Raw genomic sequence first — 13,872 nt, forward strand, 5'->3', positions numbered from 1 at the left:
TATTGTTCATAGAAACGAGAAACCTTTTCAGGATCCCACTTTCCCCAATTCCCTGCCTTAGAAAGCCCACGAGTGCCCTTAGAAGAGAGTGGCAAGATCTTGTGACTTTAGTCCTAGACCTGTCCCTGCTCCTACCCCCTGATAAGGTGGACGTAAGACTGGTCACACTATGCAGCTGGGGCTTGTCTATGCACAGAGACTCTGATAGCAGGCATTTCATCTGTTTCCTTAACATCTAGCTGTGCCTGGCATAGACTAGGCAACTCAACAAAAATGGAGTGAGTGGGCGAAAGGAAGACAGAATGCTCAGAGTGAAAGAGGCCAGCAGCTGGGGAATTCACAAGGCAGTCTTTTTTTTTTTTGAGGAAGACCAGCCCTGAGCAAACATCTGTTGCCAATCTTCCTCTTTTTGCTGAGGAAGACCGGCCCTGAGCTAACATCCATACCCGTCTTCCTCTACTTTATATGTGGGACGCCTGCCACAGCATGGTGCCATGTCTGCACATGGGATCTGAACCAGCGAACCCAGGCCGCCAAAGCAGAATATGAGAACTTAACGGCTGCACCGCCGGGCTGGCCCAAGGCGTGTCTTTAGAATAGGGAGGAGACCTGTCTGAATGGAGCAGTGAGCATCTTTTGAGGACATAACACTGCACAGGAAAAGTAGAGCCCTGAGTCTCTGCTAGGCTGCCTCAGTCCCCTAATCATGGGAGACTAGGCCAGTCTGGAGGGACACAAAGTGAAGCAAGCACAAGTTTATTTGGCTACCTCCTATGTGGGGCTACAGGCTCCACATCCCTACCCAACTTGCATTCGGGCGACATAGCCCCAGATCTCGATTAGTGGTCAGTTTACAGGGGAATGATAGCAATGACCCGGCAGTGTCCCTTTCTGGGCCCTGTCACATGACTCAGGCATCTGTTCTGTCCTTTTGCCCTCTGGGACCAGCGAGCTCCAACTCACCATCCTGTCTTCCCAGGACTCTTACCTCCCTCTCAAGCCTCCTGGCTCCTGAGTGCAGGGGCCTGATCTGGCCCTGCTCCTTGGCCACCCCACCAAAGTCACCCCCAACTGCAAAGATGATGTCTCCCCAGAGGGGTGATAAAGACCCCTCCTCTCAGACATGGGGAATCCACCAGGCTTTTTTATGCTTGTATGCCAGGCATGCCTCCAGCATTTCAGCAGAGTGTTCTGCCTCCGTGTTCCTGGGGTTCTTGAAAGCCAAGTAGGGAAATTACCTGAGATGAGTTTTGGAAGGAAAGAAGCAGATTGGCCTTACAGGACAGGCAGGCTTGAAGGGAGGGCCCAGGAGGCCCATGCATTCATTTTGGATGGAGATGAGACTTTGGATGTGGACTTTGGATGGAGACAAATGAGCAGAAGGACATGGAGGGGAAAACTCAGAGGAACACAAAAACCATACCTACCATTTATTAAGCACCTCTTGTATGCCAGGTGTGGTGCTGGATGCTTATGTATGCAATAGATTCTTTCTAAGGTATCTACCTATCTCATGGAACTAGCTCCTTAATCCATACAGTGGGCCCACTGCATTCACTCACTTAACAAATATGTAGGCACCTGCCATGTAGCAGGCCCTGTCCTAGGTGCTAGGCACACAGTAGGGAAACAAAGATAGATGTGATCTATGCCTTCTCGGAGAGGAGATGGCACTAAATAAATAAACAAATAATAATGTAGACACATCATTCAAATTATCGTAAATTTGCATAATTATAATTGCACAAATTATAATTATACAAAATAAAATTATTATAAATATTATAAAGGAAAAGAATGAGGTACCATGTGCAGGACAGGACCTAGTTTACTCAGGGTGGCAGGGAAGGCCTCCTGAGGGGGAAGACTTTTATATGAAGACCTGAAGGACGGGAAAGGACCAGCTGTAAGAAGTGGGGAGCGGGAGTGGGGGCACGTGGAGAGGAAATTTCCGGGCTGTGGGAACATCAAGACCAATGTTCCCGAGGGTGGGATGGCTGGACCGTGTGCATTCAAGAGAGGAAAGTTCAAGATGGAACTTGAGAGGGGGGCCTGGGCCAGATCCCGCGGAGCCTCGTGAGCAGAGCAAGGAAGCCGGATTAAATTTTACACATTGTTATTTAATGTATTGATAAAGAAGTAGAGTATATAGATTACTGAATCATGAAATTTAAAAATATTTTGATAACCGTATTTCAATCTTATTTCTAAGATAGTGCCCTCTGTCATCCTATGCACGTTTTTTTATGCATTCAAAAATGCAATTCTGCCAAGGGATCCACATCACAAAGATGTAGGTGCCTTCCCTGCATCGGACCTGGACTGGCCTTGACAGAATCGCAGCACCGCAGAGTTAGAAGGGACTCTTAAAGATCACCCAATAAGAGTGCAAAGGCATTTTAACCTGCGTCAGGGTTCCTCTGAGATATCTCAGGGGCTTCCTGATGGGGCGGAGAATGATAAGGTGGGGCTCTGCACACCCTCTTCTCCGCCCCCACCCTCTTCATCCACACCCTTCAGTCAGGACTGCGCTACTTTGCTGTATCTTACATACAGGGCATAGACATAAGATTTCCTTTAAGGAAAGAATTCTATGACATAACAATCACCCACATGCACCTTTAAAATCACTATTGACCCATTTTACAGATGAGGAAACTGAGGCCCTAAGAGACAGAGGGAATTGTCCACGAGGCCAAAGCAAGCCACGGCATGCTGTTTGTTGATACCCAGGCATGTGCTGTTTCCAGGACAACACAAAGCCTCTTCTCCACCCAGCCCCGCTCCCAAAGTGGGGTCATGCTGGGGCTGGAGGGCTCTCAGCAGAGGCAAAGACAGGCTGAGGAGGTGGGGTGGATGGGAGCCTAGGAGGTTTCATCAGGGCCTCATTGGCAGAGGGACTCATCTCTGGGAGCAGTTTAGCATTCCAGATGACATGGAAAACACAGAATTGGCCTGTCACATCTGGAGGAACTTCCAACAGCTATGGGAATATGAATTTCTGGGCATCATCCAGGGTCAATTCAAGGAAATATTACATTCTGTGCTCTATAAACAAGAGGATACAGCAATAATCATTGTACTTAATGCAGGTATAACACACATTCATACATAGAACATACATAGACAGTTTTAAATACTCAGTGCCTCCTGCTGCTGGAAGATAGAAATGCACAAAGAGGCTCACGACTTCATTCTTCAGGTCTGTTCAACGAGGAAGTGGAAGCACAGAACCCAGGAGGTGAGGGAACACAGGAATCTTCTAATGAGAGGCAGACGATCCCTGGGGGAAGCCCGCAGGGCTGAGCAGGTGACATAAATGAGGGGGTGTCAGGTATTCCGAAGGGCAGGGCTGTGAAGACCCGGGGAGTGCATCCTTCTCCGAGGGGGTTCAAAGTTCAAAAAATTTTTAATGTTATTTATTTTCAAAAAATAATAGATTCTCATGGTACAGACTTCAAAGGGTATAAACCAAAGAGGATTCATTGGAGAATAAACCTCCCTCAGTCCTGTGGCCCAGCCAAGCTCTCTTCCCAGGATGCAAAGAAAGTGTCCCTCAAGAGATAAACTCTCTCCATAGAAGATATTTTCACAGAAATGATAGTAAACCATAAACACTATTTTTTTCTTTCAGGTTTCTTTTCTAACATATATTGTTAAGATCATGGAGCTCTTTTCCTATCCTTACATAAGAGCTTCTGTTATTTTTTTTAAACAGCGACATAGCATTCCAATTGGATGAGTGTTTCAGGATTTTTAAGTCAATGAACATTTAACTGGTTTCAATGTTTGCTATTATAAGCAATGCTGTAATCAATAACTTTGTATACATCATTTGCACGTGTGTGAGTATACCTGTAGGATAATTTCCTAAAAGTGGAATTGCCTTCTAAAGGATATGTGTATTTTTAAAAAAATTGTTTTAGGGGCCAGCCTGCCGGCATAGTGGTTAAGTTTGCATGCTCTGCTTCAGCAGCCCAGGGTTCATGGGTTTGGATCCCAGGTACGGACCCACACACTGCTCATCAAGCCATGCTGTGGTAGCATCCTACATACAAAACAGGGGAAGACTGGCACAGACGTTAGCTCAGTGACAATCTTCCTCAAGCAAAAAGAGGAAGATTGGCAACAGACGTTAGCACAGGGCCAATCTTCCTCACTGGAAAAAAAAATTGTTTTAGTTGAGGTATAAAATACATGCAATAAAGTTAACAAATGTTAGGTATAGAGCTTGATGAACTTTTACATATGTACCCACACCTATAATCCACACCAAAGTCGTGGTATAGAACCTTATCTGCACCCCAGAAGCCTCCATCTTGACCATACCTGGTTAATATCTTGCCCCCACCAAGGGTACTACTATTATAAATAACTTTTATAATCAGAGATTAGCACTGCCTATCCTTGACGTTCATATAAATGGAATTATACAGTATATAGTCTTTGGGACTGGCTTCTTTCAACTCTGCACTATTTATTTAACTCAACTATGCCTGCTTCCTCCATGTTGTGGCACGTAGTTTTAGTTTCTTGCTTCTCATTGTACATGACTTTTGGCCAACACTTGCATCCATTTCCCTCGAGTGGAACTGCTGACTCCTAGGGGTGGACTGACTCTGGCCCTAGAACAGGTATTTTTCGCTTTAATAGATAGAGCCCACATTCTCCCAAGTGGGTCTGTCACTGAAACTCCTGTTGGAAACTCATGAGTGTTCCAGCAGCTCCATGAACTCATGAGTACTTCATATTTTGCACCTTTTTACACTTTAACCGTTCTGGTGGATGTATGAAGGTATTTCACTGTGACTTTAATTTGCATTTCTCTGAGGACGCAATAGTGTTGAACACTTTTTCATGTCCTTTTGGCCAATTGGATATTTTCTCTCTGAAGTGCTTATTTAAAACATTAGTTTATTTTCATTAGGTTGATTGCCCCTTTTTGTTGATATGTAGGAGAGCTTTATATATTCTGGAGACAAATCCTTTTCAAATATATGTATTGTTTTTGATCCAATTTTTTTTTTGATGAAAAGGAATTCTTAATTTTAACAAAGTCCAAATTATTAATCTTTTCTCTTGTGGTTAGTAATTTTTGGATGTGTCTTATACAAGGCTTTTTTGTATATCTCAGGGTCATAAAGATGTTCCATGTTTTCTTGTAGAAGCTTTATCATTTTACATTTCATACTTTAATCTATAATCCTTTAGGAACTGATTTTTTTGGATGGTGTAAAGCAGGGATGTCTTAGTCTTTTTTGGCTGCTTTAACAAAAATACCATAAACTGAGGGGCTTATAAACAACAGAAATTTACTCCTCACAGTTGTGGAGGCTGGGAAGTCTAAGATCAAGGCACCAGCACGTCTGATGTCTGGTGAGAATCCGCTCCTGTGTCATAGGTGGCTGTCTTCTCACTATAACCTCACATAGCGGAGGGGGCAAAGGAGCTCTCTGGGGCCTCCATTATAAGGTCAATAATCCACCTGAAACTATGAAACTTCTAGAAGAAAATCTAGGCAGTACATTCTTTGACATTGGTCTTAGAAGCATATTTTCAAATACTGTGTCCAACCATGCAAGCGAAACAATAGAAAAAATAAACAAATGGGGCTACATCAAACTAAAAAGCTTCTGCATAGCAAAGGAAACCATCAACAAAATGAAAAGACAATCTAACAATTGGGAGAAGATATTTGCAAACCACATATCTGATACGGGGTTAATATGCAAAATATATAAAGAACACATACATCTCAACAACAAAAAAACTTAACAACCCAATTAAAAAATGGGGAAAAGATCTGAACAGACATTTTTCCAAAGAAGATATATAGATGGCCAAGAGGCACATGAAAAGATGTTCAACATCACTAATTATTAGGGAAATGCAAATCAAAGCTACAAGGAGATACCACCTCATGCCCTCAGAATGGCTATAATTAACAAGACAAGAAATAACAAGTGTTGGAGAGATGTGGAGAAAAAGGAACTCTCATACACTGCTGGTGGGAATGCAAACTGGTGCAGTGACTGTGGAAAACAGTATGGTGATTCCTAAAAAAATTAAGAATAGAACTACCATATGATCCAGCTATTTCGTTGCTGGGTATTTATCCAAAGATCATGAAAACATGAATGTGTAAAGATATATGCACCCCTATGTACATTGTGGCATTATTCATAATAGCCAAGACTTGAAAACAACCTAAGTGCTCACCAAGAGATGAATGCATAAAGAAGATGTGGTATATATACACAGTGGAATACTACTCAGCCATAAAGAGGATGAAATCTTGCCAATTGCAACAACATGGATGGACCTTGAGAGTATTGTGCTAAGTGAACTAAGTCAGAGGGAGAAAGTCAAATACCATATGATCTCACTCATAAATAGAAGATAAAGACAACAACAACAACAAACACATAGATACAGAGATTAGATTGCTGATTACTAGAGGGGATGGGGGAGAGAGGAGAGTGAAAGGGGTGACTAGGCACATATGTATGGGGATGGATGGTAATTAGTCTTTGGGTAGTGAACATGATGTAATCTACACAAAAATCAAAATATAATGATGTACACTTGAAATTTATATAAGGTTATAAACCAATGTTACCACATTGAGAAAAAGAAAAAAAGGGGCTGGACTGGTGGCACAGCAGTTAAGTTTGAATGTTCCACTTTGGCAGCCTGGGGTTTGCCAGTTCGTATCCTGGGTGTGGACTTATGCATCACTTGGCAAGCCTTGCTGTGGTAGGCGTCCCACATATAAAATGGAGGGAGATGGGCATGGATGTTAGCTCAGGGCCAGTCTTCCTCAGCAAAAAGGAGAACATTGGGAGCAGATGTAAGCTCAAGGCTAATCTTCCTTAAAAAAAAAAAAAGAAGGTCAATAATCCCATTCATGAAAGCTCCACCCTCATGACCTAATCACCTCCCAAAGGTCCCACCTCCTAACACCATCACATTGGGGGTTAGGATTTCAACACATAAGTTTTGGAGGGATACAAACATTCCTTCTATAGCAAGGGAGTAAGATTCATTTTTTTCCCATGTGAATAACAAACTCAGCAAGGAGTTTGTACATTTAAAATGTTGATACACATTTCTACATGCCCCCCCATAGAGATCATATCAATTTACATTTCTACCAATAATTTGTAAGAATGCCTATTTCCCCCACACTCTTGTCAACACACTGTGAATGTATTTTATGGGTTTTTAATTAAACATTGTACTATGGCTAAAACAAAACAAACACAACGAAAGCAATTAATCCAGGTTGCAAACTTACGATCCCTAATTCTAGTTCAACATCTTTATGTTATAAATGAAGCCTGGGAAAGAGAGTGGTTTGCTCAAGTTCGCATAGCTAGGAACTAGACCATGATCAGAACCAAGGTTTTCTTGCTTTCAGCCTAGATCTATTCTAGTTCATTATAGGCTTTTTTTCCTCAATAAAATTGACAATCAGAGAGATTAAGTCCCTTGAAGCTAATTAACAGTCAAATAAGGACTCTGATCATCTGCTTCCAGCCTCTTTACCACACTATCTCAATTCACTGGACATTATTATTCATTCATTACTCAATATGTAAGAGTATCCACTTGTGCCATGTGCTTTCCTATGCTCTGCTGATACAGCCATAGGCAAGTCAGACACTGTCCCTGCCCTCCCTCACGTGATCACAATTGTGTAAGTGCTATGAAGGAGAAGTATAGGGTGGAAGAAAGCATGTAACAGCTTGTGATGCCAGCCAGGTGTGAGACACAGAAGAGGAGTCGCTCTCCATAAAGAACTTATGTTCCATGGCCACAGGAAGCAAACACTGAGACATTACTGTAACCAGTTTATTAGGAAGTCTCAGCCCCCTGGGGACACTGACAGGAAATGGTTCCACTTCTCACAATAACTCTCCTCAATTTAACAGTCAGCTTTGTTTAATTTATTCAGGTAGATTCAATTTACCACCTGTGTCATCCCCTTCAGGTTGAAAGATTTCCTTTATTATTTTTCGTAAGGCAGATTTGCTAGCCACAAATTCTCTGTCTTTGTTTATCCGGCAATGTCTTTATCTTAGCTTCATTTTTGAAAGATGGTTTTGCTGGAAATAGAATTCTTGATTGACAGGGTTCATTTCCCTTCAGCACCTTAAATATGTCACCCCCACTGCCTTCTGTGCTCCATTGTTTCTGATGTAAAGTCAGCTTTTATTCTTTCCTCTGTGTGTCATGTCATTTTTCTCTTGCAGCGTTTAAAATGTTCTCTTTGTCTTTCAACAGCTTGACTGTTAAATATCCAGGTGTGGATCTCTTTGTATTTATCCTACCTGAAGATCACTGAGCTTCTTAGATGCATAGGTTAATGTTTTCATCAGTTTGGGGACGTTTTTGACCATTTTTTTTCTTCAAATATTTTTCTCTCTCCCCACTCCACCCCTCTTTCTTTCTGGGATTCCCATTACACATATGTTGGTATGTTTGATAATATCCCACATCTCTGAGACTCTCTTCATTCTTTTTGTCTATCAATTGGACAAATTCTATCAATCTATCTTCAAGTTTCCTGATTCTTTCTTCTGCCCGGTCAAATCTGCCTTGAGCCCCTCTAGTGAAATTTTCCTTTGATATTTATTGTACTTTTCAACTCTAGAATTTCCATAGCTTTTTTGTAACTCCTACCTCTTTGCTGCTGTTCTCTATTTGATGAGCCATTTGGGGCATACTTTCCTTTAGTTCTTTGAACATACTTATGATCACTGCTTTAACGTCCTTGTGTGCTAAGTCCTACATCTCAGACCATTTATATTGATTTCCCCCCCATGTATGGTCACATTTTCCTGTTCCTTTGCACGTCTCTTAATTTTTTCTTGAAAACTGGACATTTTAGGTAATATATTGCAGCAACTTTGTGTTCTGATCTGCCCCAGTGGGGATGTGTTTTTTGTTGCTTGTTTGTTTGTATAGTGTATATATTTGTTTGTTTGTATAGTTTATGTATGTTTGTTTGTTTAATGACTTGTCTGGACTAATTCTGCAAAATTTCCCTCCTCAACAGTGTGTTACCACTGATGTCTATGTTCAGGTTTGTATTTTTTTTTTTTAATTTTTATTTCTAAGGCTGGTTTCCTAGAGGTTTCACCAGGGTCAACATAGCTTAGCACTCAGTCAAAGATTGGTCAATACCTTAAGCCAGTAAAGCTTCTACCATTTCTTGATGGACCTGTGTCATCAAGATGGGTTGGGGAACACATTCAAAATTCAGACAGTTTATAAGACTGCCCTGGCTTTTAGTCTACTGGGCTTTTTAGTGTCTCCTCTGTATCTGTGTACAGCCAGAAGTGAGTAGATGACTTGGGCTCTCTCCAGATTCTCCTGAGCTTAGACAGCCTTCCAGACCACCAGGGTACGTGGGAGCTTATCAAAGCTCACTATGGCTGTCACATTACCTGGTTCTCACCATTAAACCTCCACAGGGGTTCTAGTTAGTTGTTTGCCCAACCCATATTGCAACCTCAGGCAGCTGTGAGGTTGGCATTCTCAAATGAGCCTTCTCCTCGGGCATGATGCTTGTCTGGCTCCACTTCAAATCAAATCGGCCTTCTCTGGCACCACAGTTGGGGGTTTCTCCAGCTTTCCCAGCCCTGGTAGAACTATCTCCACAGAGCTGGAGTGGGGAGGCAGGATTGGGAATTTCCCTGGGCTAAAATGTCACATGATCTCAGCCGGATTTTAATAGATTTTCTTGAATAAACGTTTCTTAATTTGTGTTGTGCCTATGGTTGATTTCCAGGGAGTTAACCGTTTTTCACAATTTTGTCCAATTTTATCATTGTTTGGGGGGGAAAGGATTTGCTGGGCTCCCCCCTCTGCCATTTCAGAATTCACAATACAGCCCTGTTTGTTTAAAACTTCATTCTTAGCACTATTCAGAACTCTTCTCCTCCCTGGCCCCTGGAGCAGACCAGCTTGGTTGCACCAGAGATATGGAGTGGAGGCCAGAGTCTCAATCGGGTCCTCACACATTTCTTCTCCTTCCTTTTCAAGGAGGTAGCTCCTCTGGTGGCATTAGGGCAAGGAAGAAGCGGGAAGGAAAAGGCAAATTTTCTTACCCACTGGGCAAGGTTGTAATCTCTTTCTTTTGGGTGTGCTGTTTCTCTGGTTAATCCAGCCTGGCCTCAATGACTTCTGGGTGGTAGGTCCCTATATGCTGACTTGCTTGGACGGTATATGTGGGAATTCTTTAAACACTTTTTTGGGGGCCTGCCCACTGCCAATTATTTTTCACATGGGAGACTTGGCTGAACTTCAACTTCCTTCATTCTCACTCCTTCAGTGGTTAAGAGCATCATTTCTGGAGTCATATTGACCTAGGTTTGAATCTCAGATGTACTACTTACTCCCTGGGCGACTATAGGAAAGTAACTAAACCTCTTTAAATCTCCACATCTTCATCTGTAAAACGGGGGTATGTATTAGTCAGATATCATTAGGTAAGTCTGTGTAGGAAACAATTCCAGATCTCAGTGGTGTCTAAAAGCAAAGGTTTAGGGCCTGGCCCCGTGGCGCAGAGGTTAAGTTCGTACATTCTGCTTCTCGGCAGCCTGGGGTTCACTGGTTTGGATCCCGGGTGCAGACAAGGCACCGCTTGGCAAGCCATGCTGTTGTAGGCATCCCACATATAAAGTAGAGGAAGATGGGCACAGATGTTAGCTCAGGGCCAGGCTTCCTCAGCAAAAAAGAGGAGGATTGGCAGTAGTTATCTCAGGGCTTATCTTCCTCAAAAAAAAAATAAACAAAATTTTAAAAATAAATAAAAAAATAAAACAAAGGTTTATTTTTCAGTCATGTGACATGTTAGATGTGGGCTGTTTTACATCTCGTTTTCCTTCCAGGACCTTGGGATAGGGAGCAGCCCCATCTGGGACAGGCCATTCTCATGAGAGAGGAAAAAGATCAAAACAGCCAGTGGAAATACATAATGGTTCCTAACACTTCTGTTCAGATGTAGTGAAAGGTGCTTCTGTTCACGTTCCATTGGTCAAAGCAAGTCACATGATCAAGCCTGACATCACCAAGGCAGACAGGACACTTTTCCCAGAGGAGGCAGTGCAGTCACATGGCAACCAGCGGTGCTGTATAGTCCTTAACAGGAAGAGCTACTTAATAGTTGGGAACAACAATACCATCTACCACAGGATAGTAATAGTACCTTGTTGTGAGAATTAAATGAGGTGAAGCACATCCGACGCTTAACACAGTATTCTGCACTTAACAGGGGCTCAATGAGCGTTAGATGCTGTTATTATTACCTCCCGGTGCTGCTGAAAGTTTTTCTGTTCATTAGATGAGGCTGAACCTGACTAGAGAGGAAGAAAAGAAGGAGTTGTAATCACTTCCAATATTTAATTTGGAGACAACATGGTGTCTAAGGGCATAGGCTTTGGAGTAATGTGGACTCCTTATTAGGGCAGATGAACTAAGTTACTCAACCTCTCTGAGCCTTAGTTTCCTCAACCTGAAAACGGGGATCCTTGGGACTATGTTGCAGTCTTGTCATTAGGGCCGAATTAGCCCAATCCTGTACACAAAGCAGGCACTGAGTATTTACTGAATTACCGAATGTGGACTTAAACTAATTTCAAATATTCAATGAATCGTATGTAAAGCCCTTTACTGGCCTTTTCCATCTTTTGGGTCTCAGCTCAAATGTCACTTCCTTAGAGAGACCTTCCCTGACCACACCATTTAAAGAGCTTCCTCCATCTCCAGTTACTTCTTGTTATCTTGTCTTCACAGCTCTGGTAACACTGAAATTGTCTTGTTCACTCACGGATTTATTCAATATGTCTCTGCCTCTAGAAAGTAAGCTGCATGAAATCAGGGATCCTGCGGTAGGCCTCAGAATCCTCAAGCGTAAAACTGAGGGGGGAGGCGGAACCCGCACAGGTGAAAGCGGACCAGTCCACCGGGTTCTCAGCTCCCGCCCACTTCAGGCCGCAAATTCCCTCCAGGCTCCGCGCCGCCTCTGACACCCACGTGCGCCGCAGTGGGGCCCCGCCTGTGGTGGGCGTGGCCTCCAATGTTGTGCCTGCGGCGTGGAGGACGTCGTCCGGGAGAGGTGAGCTACGTCACACGCACGCAGCCCCGCCCCGGCCCTGTCTCGCCACGGGGCGTGGCCAGGCGCGAGGACCCCGCAGCTGTCGGCGCCGCCGCCTGAGTCGCCACCAGGTGGCTGCTCTCGGTTCCCGGCTGCTCAGGCAGCTCGGAAGCCACTCTGTTTTGGGGTCCTCGCCGCCCTTCCACGTCTCCCGGAAGACGAGCCGGGCCGCGGCGGGTTGCGGACGGTGTTCCCTCAGGCTGGGCCCTCTCTCGGCCAGTTGCTGAGGGAGGGGCGGCCCACGACGACGACAAGGCCGCGGTGCGGCGGCTCCCGAGTCCTCAGGTGAGGCGGCGGCGAGGGCCCAGTGCGCGGACCGGTCGGCCTGGGGCGTTAACGGCCTGAGGCGCGGGGGCGTGGACTCTGGTCTCTCTGCCCGGTTGGGGGTGAGGAAGGAGGCAGGAGAGCCCCCTTGGGCCTCAGCCGACGTTGTTTAGTGCCCCCTCTTCCTCTTTCCCTCCACCCCCAGTCTGGTTTGACCACTCTTCTCGCTCTGGAGGCTCAACCAGGTGGGTGGGGAGCGAAGTGGGCATCTGCGCTCGCCTACGTGGGATCCACCGACTGACACTCCCCGGACCGTCCCACCGACCGCCAGCCTCCCTCCCTTTGTGTTGACGCCTGGCCTTCCAGCCGGCCCTGCCCCGTCTCCTGCAGACCCACCCCGTCCTAGCACGCCCACCCTCTCTCCACCTCGGTGTGGGTCCCTCCTGGGGCGGTGCCAGAGGAATTATCTGGGGGCTCTGTGCCTCTGAAGTCCGTTCGAGATGCTTGTCAATGGGGCAAGTGCCCAGGGCACATCTTAGTATTTGTTTAATTGGGTAATCAACATTAAGCCGCGTGCTTTTATTTTAAAGTCCTATTAACTTTAAAATGGGAGGTGAGGTATAAGGAATTAATGTGTGTTTTGATTGCTTTATTAGGAGAGGTAATTTGCCCCCCAGTCACCAACAGTGTTTACTTGAGAATAATGCCTTACATCTGTAGAGAGTTTTATACGTTACAAAGCATTTCACCTCCATTTTGGTTTGATTTCGCATAAACTCAGCCAAATACACAGGCACATAATAGTCCCATTTTGTGAGGAACAGGTATAAAGGGTAAGTTCTTCTTGGGGTTACTCAGATACTGAGAAACTAGATGGGGAAGGCAGGGGTTAAAGAGTGGGTCTGGCTCTCTAAGATTTGAGGATCTGAGCTGCTATCTAAACTCTGGAATCTTTGTAAGCCTTTTCCCCATTTGTGAGAAACAGTGCTGCTTACCACATAATGTGGTTGTCAAAGTTACGTGTAATAAAGATAATGTTTGCACGGCATCTGATGCATAAAAACTAATTCCATTCAGCGGTGTTTATGGGTGCCCACCCTGTGCTAGATGCTGGGAATTCATTGGTGAGCACAACAGACATGGCCTTAATCCACCCACTCACCTCCCCCCCTTCCCCAATAGGGAGAGAGACAAAAAAAAGGAACGTAGTAATAAAACCCGAAGGGCTGTGAGGGAAAAGAATAACATGTGATGGGAGAATGATAGGACCTAATTTAGATGGAAAGAAAGAGCACCGCTTTTGGAGCAGGTGACTGACATTCAAGTGAACAGTAAGAATAGGAAAGAGTTAACCATGAAAGTGTTGCAGGCGAAAGGAACAATGTGTACATTCAAGAGATGCTTGTTGACTTTTTTATACAGTACTCCTTCTTCTGTATGTAAGG

General features: G+C 44.3%; 1 protein-coding gene across 1 annotated transcript in view; it reads left to right on the plus strand.

Annotated features, from left to right (window-relative positions):
• The first annotated feature begins 12,164 nt into the window (after positions 1-12,164).
• GOLGA5 (golgin A5) overlaps positions 12,165-13,872 on the plus strand; it is a 33,308-nt gene continuing 31,600 nt past the window's right edge. The window contains exon 1 of the mRNA XM_070514215.1: positions 12,165-12,448. The gene's annotated coding sequence lies outside the window, so the exon portion shown is untranslated. The remainder of the gene's footprint in view (positions 12,449-13,872) is intronic.

This window comes from Equus asinus, chromosome 7, assembly GCF_041296235.1.
Source record: "Equus asinus isolate D_3611 breed Donkey chromosome 7, EquAss-T2T_v2, whole genome shotgun sequence".
NCBI classification, from domain to species: domain Eukaryota; kingdom Metazoa; phylum Chordata; class Mammalia; order Perissodactyla; family Equidae; genus Equus; species Equus asinus.